Source organism: Mustela nivalis (genome assembly GCF_964662115.1).
Source record: "Mustela nivalis genome assembly, chromosome: 11".
NCBI classification, from domain to species: Eukaryota; Metazoa; Chordata; class Mammalia; order Carnivora; family Mustelidae; genus Mustela; species Mustela nivalis.
This window is the reverse complement of record NC_139030.1, coordinates 10,726,486-10,742,073: the sequence shown is the minus strand read 5'-3', so window position 1 is coordinate 10,742,073 and position 15,588 is coordinate 10,726,486. Positions and strand designations below refer to the sequence as shown.

Below are 15,588 nucleotides of genomic sequence, written 5' to 3'. Positions count from 1 at the left end.
CCTATTCTCAGCTGGTCACATTCTCTCTCTTTATTCACAAAATAAAACATTATATTAGTGTTCTCTAAAGGCCTATTGGCTTTATGATTCTATGTCTTTTGGTGATTTTTCCCCATGTTTTTGAGGATGATATTTTTATTAATATTTTCAGCCCCTGTTTTTACCTGTTTTCTGATCATATTCTACTCAGCAACTGATTGACGTGTACCTGCCCTAGGTTATCAGTTCATGTATGAGATGCATCTTTGGCATAGAAAACTTTCTCGAGGGGTGCCTGGGTGGCTCAGTGTGTTAAGCCGCTGCCTTCGGCTCAGGTCATTATCTCAGGTTCCTGGGATCGAGCCCCGCATCGGGCTCGGCAGGGAGCCTGCTTCCCTTCCTCTTTCTCTGCCTGCCTCTCTGCCTACTTGTGATCTCTCTCTGTCAAATAAATAAATAAAATCTTAAAAAAAAAAAAAAGAAAAAAAAAGAAAACTTTCTCGAAGTAAATACATCAAAATATTAGCAAGTGAGTATCTGTGGGTGATAAAATTGTTGGTCATTTTTAAAACTTATGTCTATATTCATTCTATTTTATCAACATAATGTTTTTGTAATTTTTTAAGAGTCATTCTTAAAACATTTAATAACGTATTTTTGATAACCTGTCCTAATGACCAAATCACCAAACTCTAGGTAAGAAGATTTCTTTTTCTTCCTATGGTTTCATTAGGCAATATCTCCCACTCTAAGTTAGTCTAAATGCTTTAGTATTAGGGAGTTAAATTTAATTAGATGGCTTTACTTAATGTTCAGTAATCTCAGTGAAAAAATATCTTATGACTACAGAAATTAAAATTCATGAAGAATAGCAGCAATGCATATTGTTATCATCCTTCATAGCCCATATGGAATCTGAATTTGTACTAGGGAAACTTTGTTAGAGAAGTGGTATGTTACAGAAATATTTGGGCAGAGTCAGGGTGTGTCTTTTTTATGTGATGAAAACAGAAGATCAGAAACTAGTTTGCTAAATTGTGTTCATAACCACTCCCTCTCTCGGTACTTGACTTACCTAGTAAGTATCACCCACTGAAAGAAACAGGACAAGTGTCTGACTTACCTCTCAAGGGTTTCCTCACCTGGCAAGGTTTTATGCCGCCCATGTGCCCATCTTTAAACATCTTAGTGACAGTTACTGGAGAATGTGCCCTTATAGCCATCCACTCACTGTGTGACCTAGACAAGTCACTTAACCTAGTCACAAGCAGCAAGGTCACTTCATCTTTAATGAAAAGGATAGTTCCAGTTTGCAATATTGTCACAACTGGTGAAATTGACATTAGAAAAAATGCATTTCTTGTAACAAAGGCTGTACGAAAGTGACTGTTTTACCATCAGAAGCATGACAAATCTGGGGTTCTGTGAATAGCTCTGATGCAGAACAAATGATTAAATAGCCCTTTAAACATTACATGTTGCCCAATATGTTGTAATCCAGATCTGTTGAGGCTTATTGAAGACCATTCCTTACCCTTAATAAGAACAAAGGGTAAAAGCCGAAAAGGAAATAACCTGACATATTTGTCAGTAACCTAACTGTTCGGGGATGTCAGCGCCCATCAGTGAGGAGTCTGAAGCAACTGGTCCATGCCAATTCACAGATGGACTCACCAATGGCCTGATCAACCCATCCAAATGCAGAGACCTTTGAAACCAAGTGAAGTACTTCTCTATTTTTACATTATCTAATAGCCTCTCCTTTGCCAGAACTTGACCTGCCCCTGGGTAGACATAGCTAGAAAGATACAGTTTTTACACTCAAGGAAGTCAGTTTAGTAAGGAAAACAAATTGCTATATAGTTACAACAGTGGTGGAACACAAAACACGAAAGGGGTTACTTAGCAGGTGTGGGTAGGTCAAGGAAAGCTGAGGAGGAATGAAGGGAATGCTCTTGAGCTAAACCAAACAAAACATTGAAACTCACCCTTATGACATTCAGTCTCAGAACCAGAATGATGATTTAGACTAGTTCCCATTTGGATAGTGTTTGGGTTTTTTTTGTTTTTTTTTTTTTGTTTTTTTTTTTTTCTAATAATTTCAAGCAACTCTAAATCTTTCCATCTTAGCAAGGTCATTTAGAGTTTCATAGATAATATTTCCCAAAATGGGCATATTCTGACATGTGGGCCATCACATACACACGCATACTTCACAGTCATGCAGCAGAGTGAGAACAGAGCTCATTAGCTGGGCCAGAATATGTAAATGAAACTGCCCCACTATGTCTGCTTTAACAAAATAACAAATCCCTGCCTGTATTTGTTCACTTGTATTAAGGATAAAATAATTCCAGCTATGCGTTGTAAATTGCAGAGTATGCCTGACTGTCATGCATGGGAATCTGTGCTCCTCCAGAATTGCACAATTGTGTTTCTTCTATTTTTGTTTTTGCCACATTGATTATATCATGTAGGACTTGAAATAAAGGTGGAGTCTGTCACTCTGCCAGCTTGCAGTTTAAAATTTAAATGGTGCATTAAGAAATCAGCAAATTTTTAAATTATTTATAAGATTTGTGTTTGCCATATTTCCTAGCTGGTGTTATTTATTTAGAGTTTCCTGTTCCTGGGTGAAATTCTCTTGCCTTCTGCTGTTTACAATAGCTTAAGTCCTATTTCTCCTTTCTGATCATCTCCTTATATTCATTCCCTATTTGCCAATTTTCTTTATTGCTTCAGCTAATTTCTAAACCAATCATAGCATCCACAATATTAGTTGTTTACAGTCACTAAACTAAGATGCCCAAACGTATTTGGATTTTCTTAATTCCCAAAATTTGCCTTTGCTCGTGCATGAGTTATCTGTGTAACTCCCCTATGAATGTCTCTCTCTCGTGCATTTGGCTACGCTGCGTTTCCCAGCGTCACCTACCGCACTGCACTGGCATTCTGAGTCATCTGGGATCAGGCACCCTCCCTGCTATTAACTGTGTAATATTTAAATTCCACTTACCAGTCTTCTTTTGAGTTCAAATACCACGTGAATTAAACTGACTGTAGTTGCTTTCAACCTGTAATTCCTGATTGTAACAGGTATTTGCCGACTCTTGAAGCTAACAGGTTTGACTAGAAGTTGACAGTTCTTACTCCCACAGAACTATATATTTTACATTTATATGAATTCAGAAGGTAAAATCATACCTTTCTTATCAGTCAGGACTTTTTGTTCATTGGTAACACAGTATCTTACTTTAAACAAAAAGTATTTGAAAAAAAAAAAAAAGTATTTGTACCTTACCTCAGAAAATAAATTAGATTCCTCTTAGTGCCAACCAAGGGGAAATTCAGAAAATTTTATGACAAAGAGACTACCAACCACTTCAAGGGATTTACCAGACAACTGCTGGTATAGATTACAAAGACAATGCTAATCTATACCTACATGAGAAGCCAGGACATTTGCCTAGTGGCAAGTGGGAAATTTGACTTTGTATTTTCAACTTGAACATATGAAAAATATAGCTTTCCTAAAAGTTGTCCAGGGATTTGAGATCACCAGGATTTATCCCTCCTGCTTGGTGGAAATGGTCGAGGAGAAGAATTACAGCAAGGGATGTCTTGACAAAGCCTCAAAATCTGCCTTAGGATCTTGGAAAGTTGGATCAAGAAAGTACCTTAGAGATCATTTCTTCCATCACACTTGTTTGTGAGAAAACTGAAGTCCACGGTAGTGAAGAGATTCACGTAAAGTCTGGCACTCCTGGTTAGTGACAAATTCAGAACTAGACCTGGATAATCCTGCCCCATTTTAGTAGTCTGAAAGCCAGCTGGCAAGGAAATTTGAACTCTCTAACAGAAGGTATCCTATATCCAGCTCCTGAACTCCCCCTTCTCTGAAAATTAGGCAAACAGGTTGGAATATTTTGAAAACACTGATTATAAAGTGGAAAGACATTTCTGTTCAGACTTGCTAACTGGAAGTAAATCTTTGGCTTCCCCAAGACGAAGGAGAGTCTTAGTCATGAGTTTAAAGTTAAAAACTGATTGTGTCACCAGCCTGAGAGCAAACAACATATTTTAGAAGCAGTATGATGAAATTAGAATGGAAGGAAAGAGTTAACAGAAACTTTTGAGAGCTATCTCACAATAGTATGAGTTATTTTGTATTTTTTTTGTTTGCATTTAACAAAGTATCAGGCATACAAAAAAGAATACAGGGACACCAGGGTGGTTCAGTCAGTTAACCATCTCTGCCTTCAGCTAAGGTCATGATCTCAGTCAGAGTTCTAGAGTCCAGCCCCACATCTGGCTCCTTGCTCAGCATGAAGCCTGCTTCTCCCTCTGCCTGCTGCTCCCCATGCTTGTGCCCTCTCTCGCTCTCTCACTCTCTCTCTCTCTGCCAAATGAAAAAATAAAATCTTAAAAAGAAAAAAAAAAAAGAATAGAAACTGTGATGAATTTCTTGTGTTGCCCCACCTGACCCCATTTCCACCTCTCCCTTCTGAATTTGGACTTACAGTTTCATACCTGTTTTGTTTTTCCTATACATAAATGTATACGTAAGTGATATTTAGTAGTGTAAGTGCTATCATACTGTATATATCTTTCTACAACTCACACCCTCCCCTTTCTATCTCAATACTATGCTTTTGGGATACATCCTATGGAAAGAAGATAGCTGGAGTGTTAACTTATTTTTAAATACTCTGTGGTATTCCACTATATAAATGTTTTGACATTTATCTAATTTCCTATTAATGGACATCTAGTGAGTTTCCAGGGTTTTGATTTGTTTGCTGGGATTTTTTTGATCTATATAAACATTTTTTAAAGATTTTATTTATTGGGGCGCCTGAGTGGCTCAGTAGATTAAAGCCTCTGCCTTCGGCTCAGGTCATGGGATTGAGCCCTGCATCGGGCTCTCTGCTCAGCCGGGAGCCTGCTTCCTCCTCTCTCTCTGCCTGCCTCTGTCTACTTGTGATCTCTGTCAAATAAATAAATAAAATCTTTTTTAAAAAAATAAAAATAAAAAAAATAAAAAAGATTTTATTTATTTATTTGACAGAGATAGAGAGAGAGCACAATGGCAAAACAAGCAGATGGAGAGGGAGAAGTAGGCTCCCCTCTGGGCAGGGAGCTCGATGCAGGGCTCAATCCCAGGACCCTTGGATCATGACCCAAGCCAAAGGCAGACGATTAACCAACTGAACCACCCAGGTGCCCCACTGTATAAACATTTTTATAAAACTATTGATGCTTGTATGTGTAAGTTTCTTAGTGACATTTATGAGGTCTTGGCACATGCATATCTTCAGCTTGACAAAAAGATCTCAGAAATAACTAATAGAATATGAGAGTGTCTAGTACTAGCACTATATATTTTCAGAGTTTTAATTTTTTACTAATTTTTAAGAGTCTAAAGTGATATTTCCTTATGGTCTTAATTTGTTTTCCTGATTCCTCATGGGACTGGGTGTCTTTCCATGTTTTCACTGGCAATTTGGATCTCCTTTTCTCCCTGGGTCACATTTCAGATAAATGCTTTATTTTTTTATTATTGATTTTTAGGAAATTCTTCTATAGTCAGGATATAAATCTTTCATAGCTATATGCAACCAATATCTTCTCCCCATCTGGAATTTGATTTTTTACCTTTTTGTTACGGTGTCTTTTTTTTTTTTTTTTTAAGATCTTATTTATTTGTCAGAGAGAGAGAAAGAACACAGTAAGGGGGAGCAGCAGACAGAGGGAAAAGCAGACTCCCCCATTGAGCAAGGAGCCTGATGCAGGGCTCTATCCCAGGACCCTGGGATCATGACCTGAGCTGAAGGGAGATGCTTAACTGACGGAGCCACCCAGGCAACCCATGTTATGATGTCTTTTTATGATCAGGTTTATCAATCGTTTTTTCATTGATGAATGCTTATTATTTCTTCCTAAAAAAGAAAATATGTCCCCACTCCAAGGTAATAAGGATATTCTCTTGTAGTTCATCTAGGTTTTGGGTTTTTGTGGTTTTTTTTTAATTTTATTTATTTATTTGTCAGAGACAGAGGGAGAGAGAGCGAGCGAGCACAGGCAGACAGAGAGGCAGGCAGAGGCAGAGGGAGAAGCAGGCTCCCTGCCGAGCAAGGAGCCCGATGTGGGACTCGATCCCAGGACCCTGGGATCATGACCTGAGCCGAAGGCAGCTGCTTAACCAACTGAGCCACCCAGGCATCCCCGTCTAGGTTATTTTAGGTATAGTTTTTTTACAACCTTTAGGGCTTCTATACATAGAGAATTTACTTTTTGGTTGTGGTGTGAGGTAGGTAGTGAATTTTTTCCAAACTGACAACCAGTTGTTTTAAAACCTGTTATTGAAAATGCCATCCTGGGGTGCCTGGGTGGCTCAGTGGGTTAAAGCCTCTGCCTTCAGGTCATGATCCCAGGGTCCTGGGATTGAGTCCCATATCAGGCTCTCTGCTGAGCAGGGAGCCTGCTTCCTCCTCTTCCTCTCTCTCTCTCTGTCTGCTTCTCTGCTTACTTGTGATCTCTGTCAAATAAGTAAATAAAATCTTAAAAAAAAAAAAAAGAAAGAAAAGAAAATGCCATCCTTTTCCCAAAGGTGAGTAATGGCACTTTTGACATATATTTTAGATTCTCTTTTGGTTCTGTCAGGTTATTTTTTTCATCCCTGTGCCTTAATGCACATCTTAATCACTATATCTTTTTTTTTTTTTTTTAAAGATTTTATTTATTTGACAGACAGAGATCACAGGTAGGCAGAGAGGCAGGCAGAGAGAGAGGAGGAAGCAGGCTCCCCACTGAGCAGAGAGCCCGATGCGGGGCTCGATCCCAGGACTTGAGATCATGACCTGAGCCGAAGGCAGAGGCTTAACCCACTGAGCCACCCAGGCGCCCCTTAATCACTATATCTTGATAGTAAGTTACAGTATCTGGAAAGGAGGAATGCCTGGCTGGCTCAGTCAGTTAAGCATCTGCCTTCGTCTTGGGTCCTGATCCCAGACTCCTGGGTTGGAGTTCCACATGAGGCTCCTTGCTCAGCAGGGAACCTGCTTTTCCCTCTGCCTGCCACTCACCCTGCTTGTGGTCTCTCGCTCTAACAAATAAAGAAAATCTTTTTTAAAAAGTCTGGAAAGTAAGCCCCTGCCTGTCAAGTAAACACAGTGGGAGCTAGCTATATTTGAGCTATCTCTCTTGAACAACCCCTCCCCCCGAAAAAGAGGATGCATACTGCAAGAAAGAAAATCCAGAAGGAGGCTAGCAAATGTGCCAGTGGGCAGTCAGTGGCAAAGCTGGAATCCTGGAACTGGAGATTGATATCCCGTACCAAGGGGAACTGTGGTCTGTGCAGATCTGTGGGGGCCTCCTGAGAGCTCACACGGTGCTTGCTTTGGCAACACAGATACTAAACTTGGAACAAAACAGAAGATTAGCATGGCTCCTACACAAGGGTGACACTCAAAAGAGTTCACACATGTGTCCCATGAGAGGTCCAGACTTTGGACACCTGCCCACAGAAAGCACTGTGGGCACAGTGTTACGAAGTAAAACAACAGCTACCACAGAGAATTCCAGTTGCTCCCAGTGCAGTAAAAAGACATACTGAAAATGAAGTTAAAACAATTCAACTTCTAATAGCATCAAGAATAAAATACTTAACGGGGCACATGGGTGGTTCAGTGGTTTAAGCATCTGCCTTTGGCTCAGGTCATGATCTCAGGGTCCTATGATCGAGTCCCACATCGGGCTCCCTACGGAGCAGGCAGGCTACTTCTCGCGCTCGCTCTTTCTCTCTCTCTCTCTCTCTCAGAGAAATAAAATACATGTACTTTTTTAAAGATTTTATTTATTTATTTGACAGAGAGATCACAAGTAGGCAGAGAGGCAGGTGGGGATGGGGGGGCAGTACGGGGAGCAGAGAGCCCAGTGCAGGGCTTGATCCCAGAACCCTGAGATCATGACCTGAGCCAAAGGCAGAGGCTTAACCCACTGAGCCACCCAGGGCCACAATAAAATATTGGGGAAAAAAAAGTAAAATATTTAGGAATAAATTTAACAAAAGAAATAGAAGACTGGGGCACCTGGGTGGCTCAGTGGGTTAAAGCCTCTGCCTTCGGCTCAGGTCATGATCCCAGGGTCCTGGGATCGAGCCCCGCGTCGGGCTCTCTGCTTGGCAGGGAGCCTGCTTCCTCCTTCTCTTTCTCTGCCTGCCTCTCAGCCTACTTGTAATCTCTGCCTGTCAAATAAATAAATAAAATCTTTAAAAAAAAAAAAAAAGAAATAGAGGACTAATACCGAACATTGTTGAAAGAAATTAAGGAAAACCTAAATAAGTGGACCAGAAGTTTTAATATTAACATACTCTTCGGGGCACCTGGGTGGCTTAGTCAGTTGAGTAAGAGATGGCTCTTGGTTTCAGCTCAGGTTATGATCTCGGGGCCAGTGATCAAGCCCTGTTTTGGGCTCCACACTCTGGGGGGAGTCTGCTTGAAGGATTCTCTCTCCCTCCCCCTCCCCCTACTTGGGGAGAAAGCTCTCCAAGGAAAGGAAAAGTGAATTGGGGGAAGCTGGAGGGGGAGACAAACCATGAGGGACTGTAGACTCAGAAACAAACTGAGGGTTTCAGAGGGGAGAGGGGTGGGGGGTTGGGTGAGCCTGCTGGTGGGTATTATGGAGGGCATGTATTGCATGGAGCACTGGGTGTATGCATAAACAATGAATCTTGGAACACTGAAAAAATAAAATTAAAAAAAAAAAACTCTCCAAAATGATCTACAGATTCAGTGCAGTCCCTATCAAAACCTCAACTGCCACCTTTGTAGAAACAAACACAGTGATCCTACAATTCCTCTGGGAGTGCAAAGGACCAAGAGAAGTCAAAACAGGACCAAGAGAAGCCAAATCAATCTTGGAAAAAAAGAACAAAGTTGAAGGACTGACTGATTTTTGAAACTCACTACAAAGCTACAATCATCAAAATAGTGTGGTACTGGGGCACCTCGGTGGCTCAGTTGTTAAGTGTCTACCCTCAGCTTGGGTCATGATCCCAGGGTCCTGGAATCAAGCCCCGCATTGAGCTCCCTGCTCGTCCGGAAGCCTGCTTGTCCCTCTCCCATTCCCCTGCTTGTATTCCCTCTCTTGCTGTTTCTCTCTCTCTGTCAAACAAATAAAATCTTAAAAAACAAAAAAAACAAAAAAAAGTGTGGTACTGGCTAAGGATAGACCAGTGGAATACAATTAAGAATCAAGAAATAGGGGCACCTGGGTGGCCCAGTGGGTTAAAGCCTCTGCCTTCAGCTTAGGTCATGTTCCCAGGTTCCTGAGATCGAGCCCCACCTCGGTCTCTGCTCAGCGAGGAGCCTGCTTCCTCCTCTCTCTCTTTGCCTGCCTCTCCGTCTACTTGTGATTTCTCAAATTAATAAAATAAATAAATTTTTTTAAAAAAAGAATCAAGAAATAAACCCCTGCATCTACAGTCAATTGATTTTCAACAAGGAGCCACAATAATTCAATGAGGAAGGAATAATTAGTCTTTTAAACAAATGGTAGTGGAACAATTGGACAGCTATGTATAAAAGAATGAAGTAGGACCCTTTCTCCACTCTGTATATAAAAAATGATGTGAATCTAAAACTGCTCGTAAGGAAAAAAAAATGGACTCTAAATAGATCAAAGACCTACATGTAAGATCTCAACTGTAAAAACTCTACAAAGAAAACATAAGATGGGGGGCGCCTGGGTGGCTCAGTGGGTTAAGCCTCTGCCTTCAGCTCAGGTCATGATCTCAGGGTTCTGGGATCGAGCCCCACATCGGGCTCTCTGCTCAGCAGGGAGCCTGCTTCCTCCTCTCTCCCTCTTTGCCTGCTTCTCTGCCTACTTGTGATCTCTCTCTCTCTCTCTCTCTCTCTCTGTCAAATAAATAAATAAAGTCTTTAAAAAAAGAAAACATAAGATGGGGTGCCTGGGTGGCTCAGTCCTTAAGTTCTGCCCTCAGCTCAGGTCATGATCCCAGAGTCCTGGGATTGAGCCCCACATTAGGCTATCAACTTGGCAGGAAGCCTGCTTCTCCCTCTCCCATTCCTCCTGCTTGTGTTCCCTCTCTCACTATCTCTCTCTGTCAAATAAATAAAATCTTAAAAAAAAAAAAAAGACAAAAGAAACCTTAAATGTCCTTATCCTTAGATTAGGCATTGGTTTCTTAGATATGACACCAAAAACAGGCAACAAAAGGGAAAAAAAAAAGGATAAATTGAATTTAATTAAAATGTTAAAACTTTCGTGCTTCATAGGACACTAGTAAGAAAGGGGAAAAGAGCAACTGGGTGGCTCAGTTGGTTAAGCAACTGCCTTCTGCTTAGGTCATAGTCCTAGAGTCTCAGGATTGAGTCCCACATCAGGCTCCCTGCTCAGCAGAGAGTCTGCTTCTCCCTCTGACCCTCCTCTCATACTCTTTCTCTCTCTCAAATAAATAAATCTTTTTAAAAAAGGAAAAAATAACCTAAGAAATGGAAGAAAATATTTGTAAATCCTACATCTGATAAATGTCTAGTCTCCAGAATAATTAAAGAACTCTTAGGACTCAATAATAAAAAAAAACAAGTAACCTAATTTAAAAATGAGCAAAAGATCTGAAGAGACATTTCTCCAAAAAAATATGCAGATAGCCAGTGAGCCCAGGAAAAGATACTTAATATCAGTAGTTACTGGGGAAATGGAAATCAAAACCACATTGAGAGGGGCACCTTGGGTGGCTCAGTCCGTTAAGTGTCTGCCCTTGGCTCAGTTCATGACCCCAAGACCCTGGGGTGGAGCCCCACATCAGGCTCCCTTCCAAAGCTCTTCCTCTCTCTCTGCGTGCCACTCCTCCTACTTGGGCTCTCTCTCTCTTTCTGCCAAATTAATTTTAAAAATAGATAGATAGATAGATACCACACACACTAAAATGTCTATAATTTAAAAACAAAAAACAAAACCAGGGGCACTTGGGTGGCTCAATCAAGTTCTGCCTTCAGCTCAGGTCATGCTCAGAGTCCTAGGATCGAGACCCACACCAAGCTCCCTGCTCAGTGGGAAGCTTGCTTCTCCCTCTTCCACTCCCCCTGCTTGTGTTCCCTCTCTCTCTGTCAAATACATAAATCTTTTTATATATATTTTAAAAGGAAATAAAAATGATTTTGGCTCAGGTCATGATCTTGGAGTCATGGGATCAAGCCCCATATTAGGCTCGGCACTCAGCAGGGAGTCTTGTTAAGATTCTCTGTCTCCCTTTGCCCCTTCCCCCTGCATTCTCTCTCTTGCTCGCTCAAATAAATCTTTAGTAATAGTAAAATAAAATACTAGAGATGCTGGACAATGGTATAAGAAGAAAAGAAATAAGCAATATAAGGATTGGAAATAAAGAGACAAGCTATCATTTTGTGAAATACAATATGACCAACATAGAAGTATCAACAAAATTAACAAATTATTGCAGCAGGTTGGATGTACCACATTTTACTCAATCTGTCCCCTAATGGAATTTGAACTGATCTTTTGCTATTCAGTTGTGCCATATGAATAATTCTGTGCATAGGTTGCTATCTATTTGTGAGGTTAAGCCTTCAGGGTAAGTGCCTGGAAATGGTATTGCTAAATCAAGAAGTAAAGGCATATGAAATGTTGTCAGCCAGATTGACTCCAAATTTTTGCAGTGTTTTGTACCCTTTACTTTAACAATATAAGAGTGCCTATTTCTTCACAGTCTTAATAACAAAGTCAGACATTTGTATTTTTGTCCATCTGATAAGTGAAAAGTGATATTGGCATCTTATTGTAGTTTTCATTTATATTGTATTAATAAATGTAATAAATAATAATTACTATATAATAATAAATATAACAATAAATAATAATAATAAATCTTTTTCTACATTTAGGGCTGTCTTTCCTTGTCTGTGCTGTTTACTCATTTTTGTATTGAGATTTTGCTCATCAGTTTTTAATAAGCTTTGTTTCTTATAGTTAAAAAAAAGAAGGGAGGAGTGCCTGGGTGGTTCAGTGTGTTACAGCCTCTGCCTTCGGCTCAGGTCATGATCCCAGGATCCTGGGATCAAGCCCCGAATCCAGCTCTCTGCTCAGCGGGGAGCCTGCTTCCTTCTCTCTCTCTCTGCCTGCCTCTCTGCCTACTTGTGATCTCTCTCTGTCAAATAAGTAAATAAATAAAATCTTTAAAAAGGTAAAAATAAAAGAATGGAACCGGAATGTCTACAGTATAGAGATGGGTTAATTATTCTGTGTCCATACTGTACATAGTATTCTAGTGGAATACTATACAGCTATGAAAGATCAAAGTTGGTTACATGTGCTTCTATCAGAAGATCTCCTCACTACACTTAAAAAAAAAAAAAAGCAATGTTTAGGGGGCATCTGGGTAACTCAGTCAGTTGGGCGTCTGCCTTTGGCTCAGGTCGTGATCCCCAGGGCCTTGGATCGAGCCCAATGTCAGGCTCCCTGCTCAGTGGGGTATCTGCTTCTCCCTCTCCCTCTCCCTCTCCCTTGTTCATGCTCCCTCTATCTCTCAAGTAAATAAACCTTTTAAAAAAAAAAAAAGCAATGTTTAGAATAATTTCAATACTGTGATCCCATCTGTAAAAACGATAAGGCTATTTATAAAGCCATACATGAGAAACTTGTGTTTTCCACAGGGAAGTTTGCTGAGGGTTGAGGATGAAGAGAAAGGGGGTTTTTTTGTTTTGTTTTGTTTTGTTTTCATTTTATAGCCTTTAATATTGCAAACTCCGAGCCTCCACTCCAGACCTACTAAAGCAGAAACTGGAGATAGGCCAGGCACTGTTTTATCAAACCCTCCAGGTGATTTTGATGCATGCTCAAGTCTGAGAATCACTGTTCTAGATCAGTGCTACTAAATACGGCCCTCATGCCACCAGCAGCATCACCAGGGAGCTTGCTGGAAATGCAGATTCATGAGCCTCCAGCCTGAACTCCTAATCAAAATATCTGGGTGGGGCCCAGGAATCTGTGATTTTAAAAAGCTCTCCAGATTATTCTGATGCATACAGAAGTCTGGGAATCACTGCTCTAAATTTCTCTCAAAGTTCAGCTCTCTCTCTTTTTTCTTTTTTTAAGTGAAAATTAGTTTTAAGAGAAGAAAAAATAATTCCATGTTCATGAGTTTCATTGAACAGACTAGGCCTCACTTTATCTTTTCTCACCTTATGAGTAACACAAGTACATTTAAATGAGTAGATTTTGTGGGGGGCCTGGGTGGCTCAGTCGTTAGGCCATCTGGCTTTGTCTCAGGTCATGATCTCAGGCTCCTGCGATCGAGTCCCACATCAGACTCCCTGCTCAGCAAGAAGCCTGCTTCTCCCTCTCCTGCTCCACTTACCTGTGTTCCTGCTCTCACTATCTCTCTCTGTCAAATAAATAAAATCTCTTAAAATAAAAAATAAATGAGTGATTTTGGGACATCTGGGTGGCTCAGTTGGTTAAGCATCTGCCTTCTGCTCAGGTCATAATGCTTGGATTCTGAGATCGAGTCCCTCGTTGGGCTCCTTGCTCATCAGGGAACCACCTTCTCCCCTTGGCTGTCGTTCCCCCTGCTTGCACTCACTCTTTCTCTTTGACAAATAAATAAAAAATTTTTTAAATTACATCAGTAGATTTAAATAAAATTTAAAAATAAATAAATAATAAAAGAAAAATTTTTAAATAAAAATTATTTAATTTTTTTTTTAAATTACATCAGTAGATTTCAAACTTATTTTGACTGGGACTCAGTGAACAAATGCACTTTATATCCTGATCAAGTGCACGCACACACACACCACACATGTAATCAAAGGCATAGTTTTTTTTTTTTTTAAGGTTTCTTACTGTGGTTAATGCTCTCTGATATTTTTCTATTATAGTGTTTTTTTTTCCTTTAAAAGTGATCATGACTCAGACTGTCTAGCAGGATAGAAATCAAGCTCAAGCCAGAAAGAAGGGAGAATAGACTTTATTGAAGATATAGAGAGAGCATGTAAATATAGACAGAGTGTCCAGGAGACTCGGGAAGGAAAGAAGTGAGTCTTGTCTTTGCCTAGCTCCTGGGGTTTTTATTGAGGATTGTGGTCCTATTCATGTGATGGATGTGTCTTCTCAGGCAACCAGGAACAAAGATGTATTTAGGTGTCCTCTGTGTCACTGGCCCTGGAGCCAGGGGTCTCAGTGAGTCAGTGGTCCTGGAAAATGTTCAGGACAACCCGACCTAGTCATTCCTTAGATATTATCTATTGGACCAGAAGACTCCAAAGAAATTGTTAACCCTGGGGTGCCTGGGTGGCTCAGTCGACTAAGTGTCTGACTCTTGACCTCAGCTCAGGTCTTGATCTGAGGATCTTGAGTTCAAGACCCGTGTTGGGCTCCATGCCCAGCATGGAGCCTACATTAAGAAAAAAAGCATTGATTTCTTGACCTTTACAAGGAGGACATACTGTAAGGTGTCTATGTAGGGTAGGAGTCCTAGCAAGAATAGAAATAGAGGGGGCACCTGAGTGGCTCAGTCAGTTAAGCGTCTTCCCTCAGCTCAGGTCATGGTTCTGCAGTCCCGGGATAGAGCCCCTCATCAGGCTCCCTGCTTAGCAGAGAGTCTGCTTCTCCCTCTGACCCTCTCTCCTCTCATGTTCTCTCTCTCTCTCTCTCTCAAGTAAATAAATAAAATCTTTTTTTTTTTAATTTAGAAGTAGGAAAGGGAGAAAAAAGGCAGCTCTTCATGGGGTCTCTTCAGATTCCCTCTTTTTTTTTTTTTAAGATTTTATTTTTAAGTAATCTCTATACCCAATGTGGGGCTCAAACGCATGGCTCTGAAATTGAGAGTTACAAATTCCACCAACAGAGCCAGCCAGGCACCCCAGTTTCCCTATCTCAATCACTACTTTTACTTTTACTACTTTTACAACCCGTAAGTGGGTTGAAATACAGTGTTTGAAAAACATTACATGAGTTCTTTGGGGAGCGAGTAGAGCTATAGAGAAGGTAAATTTTAGAGGTGAATATAGTTTTCAGAAATGTGAATGCTAATCAGCAGTAGAACTTCATTTTTTTTTTTTAAGATTTTATTTATATGTCAGAGAGAGAGTGAGCACAAGCAGGGGGAGCAGCAGACAGATGGAGAAGCAGACTTCACACTGAGCAGGGAGCCCGATGTGGGGCTGGATCCCAGGTACCTGGGATCATGACCTGAGCCAAAGGCAGATACTTAACCACCTGAGCCACCCAGGTGTCCCAGTAGACGTAGAACTTTAAATAAAAAGTACACAGAACTCACCAATTAAAAGGCAGGGGGGTGGGTTGCGGATGGAACAATAGGGGTGCCTGGGTCACTCAGTCAGTTCAGCATCTGCCTTCAGCTCAGGTCATGATCCAGGAAGCACAAGATCAAGCCCCATATCTAGTTCCCTGCTCACTGCTAAGCCGGGTGTCTGTTTTCTCCCTTTCCCTCTGCTTCTCCCTGCTGTTCCCCACTTGTGCTCCCTCTCACTCACTTTCTCAAATAAATAAATAAAAAATCTTGAAAATAAATAAATTTTTAAAAAGGGACTAATAAATAGCACTTTA

The 15,588-nt window shown here is 40.6% G+C and overlaps 1 long non-coding RNA gene across 1 annotated transcript in view; it reads left to right on the top strand.

Annotated features, from left to right (window-relative positions):
* Positions 1 to 15,588, top strand: part of LOC309843886 — a 35,596-nt gene that overhangs the window by 11,628 nt on the left and 8,380 nt on the right. The gene's annotated exons all lie outside the window — the stretch shown is intronic.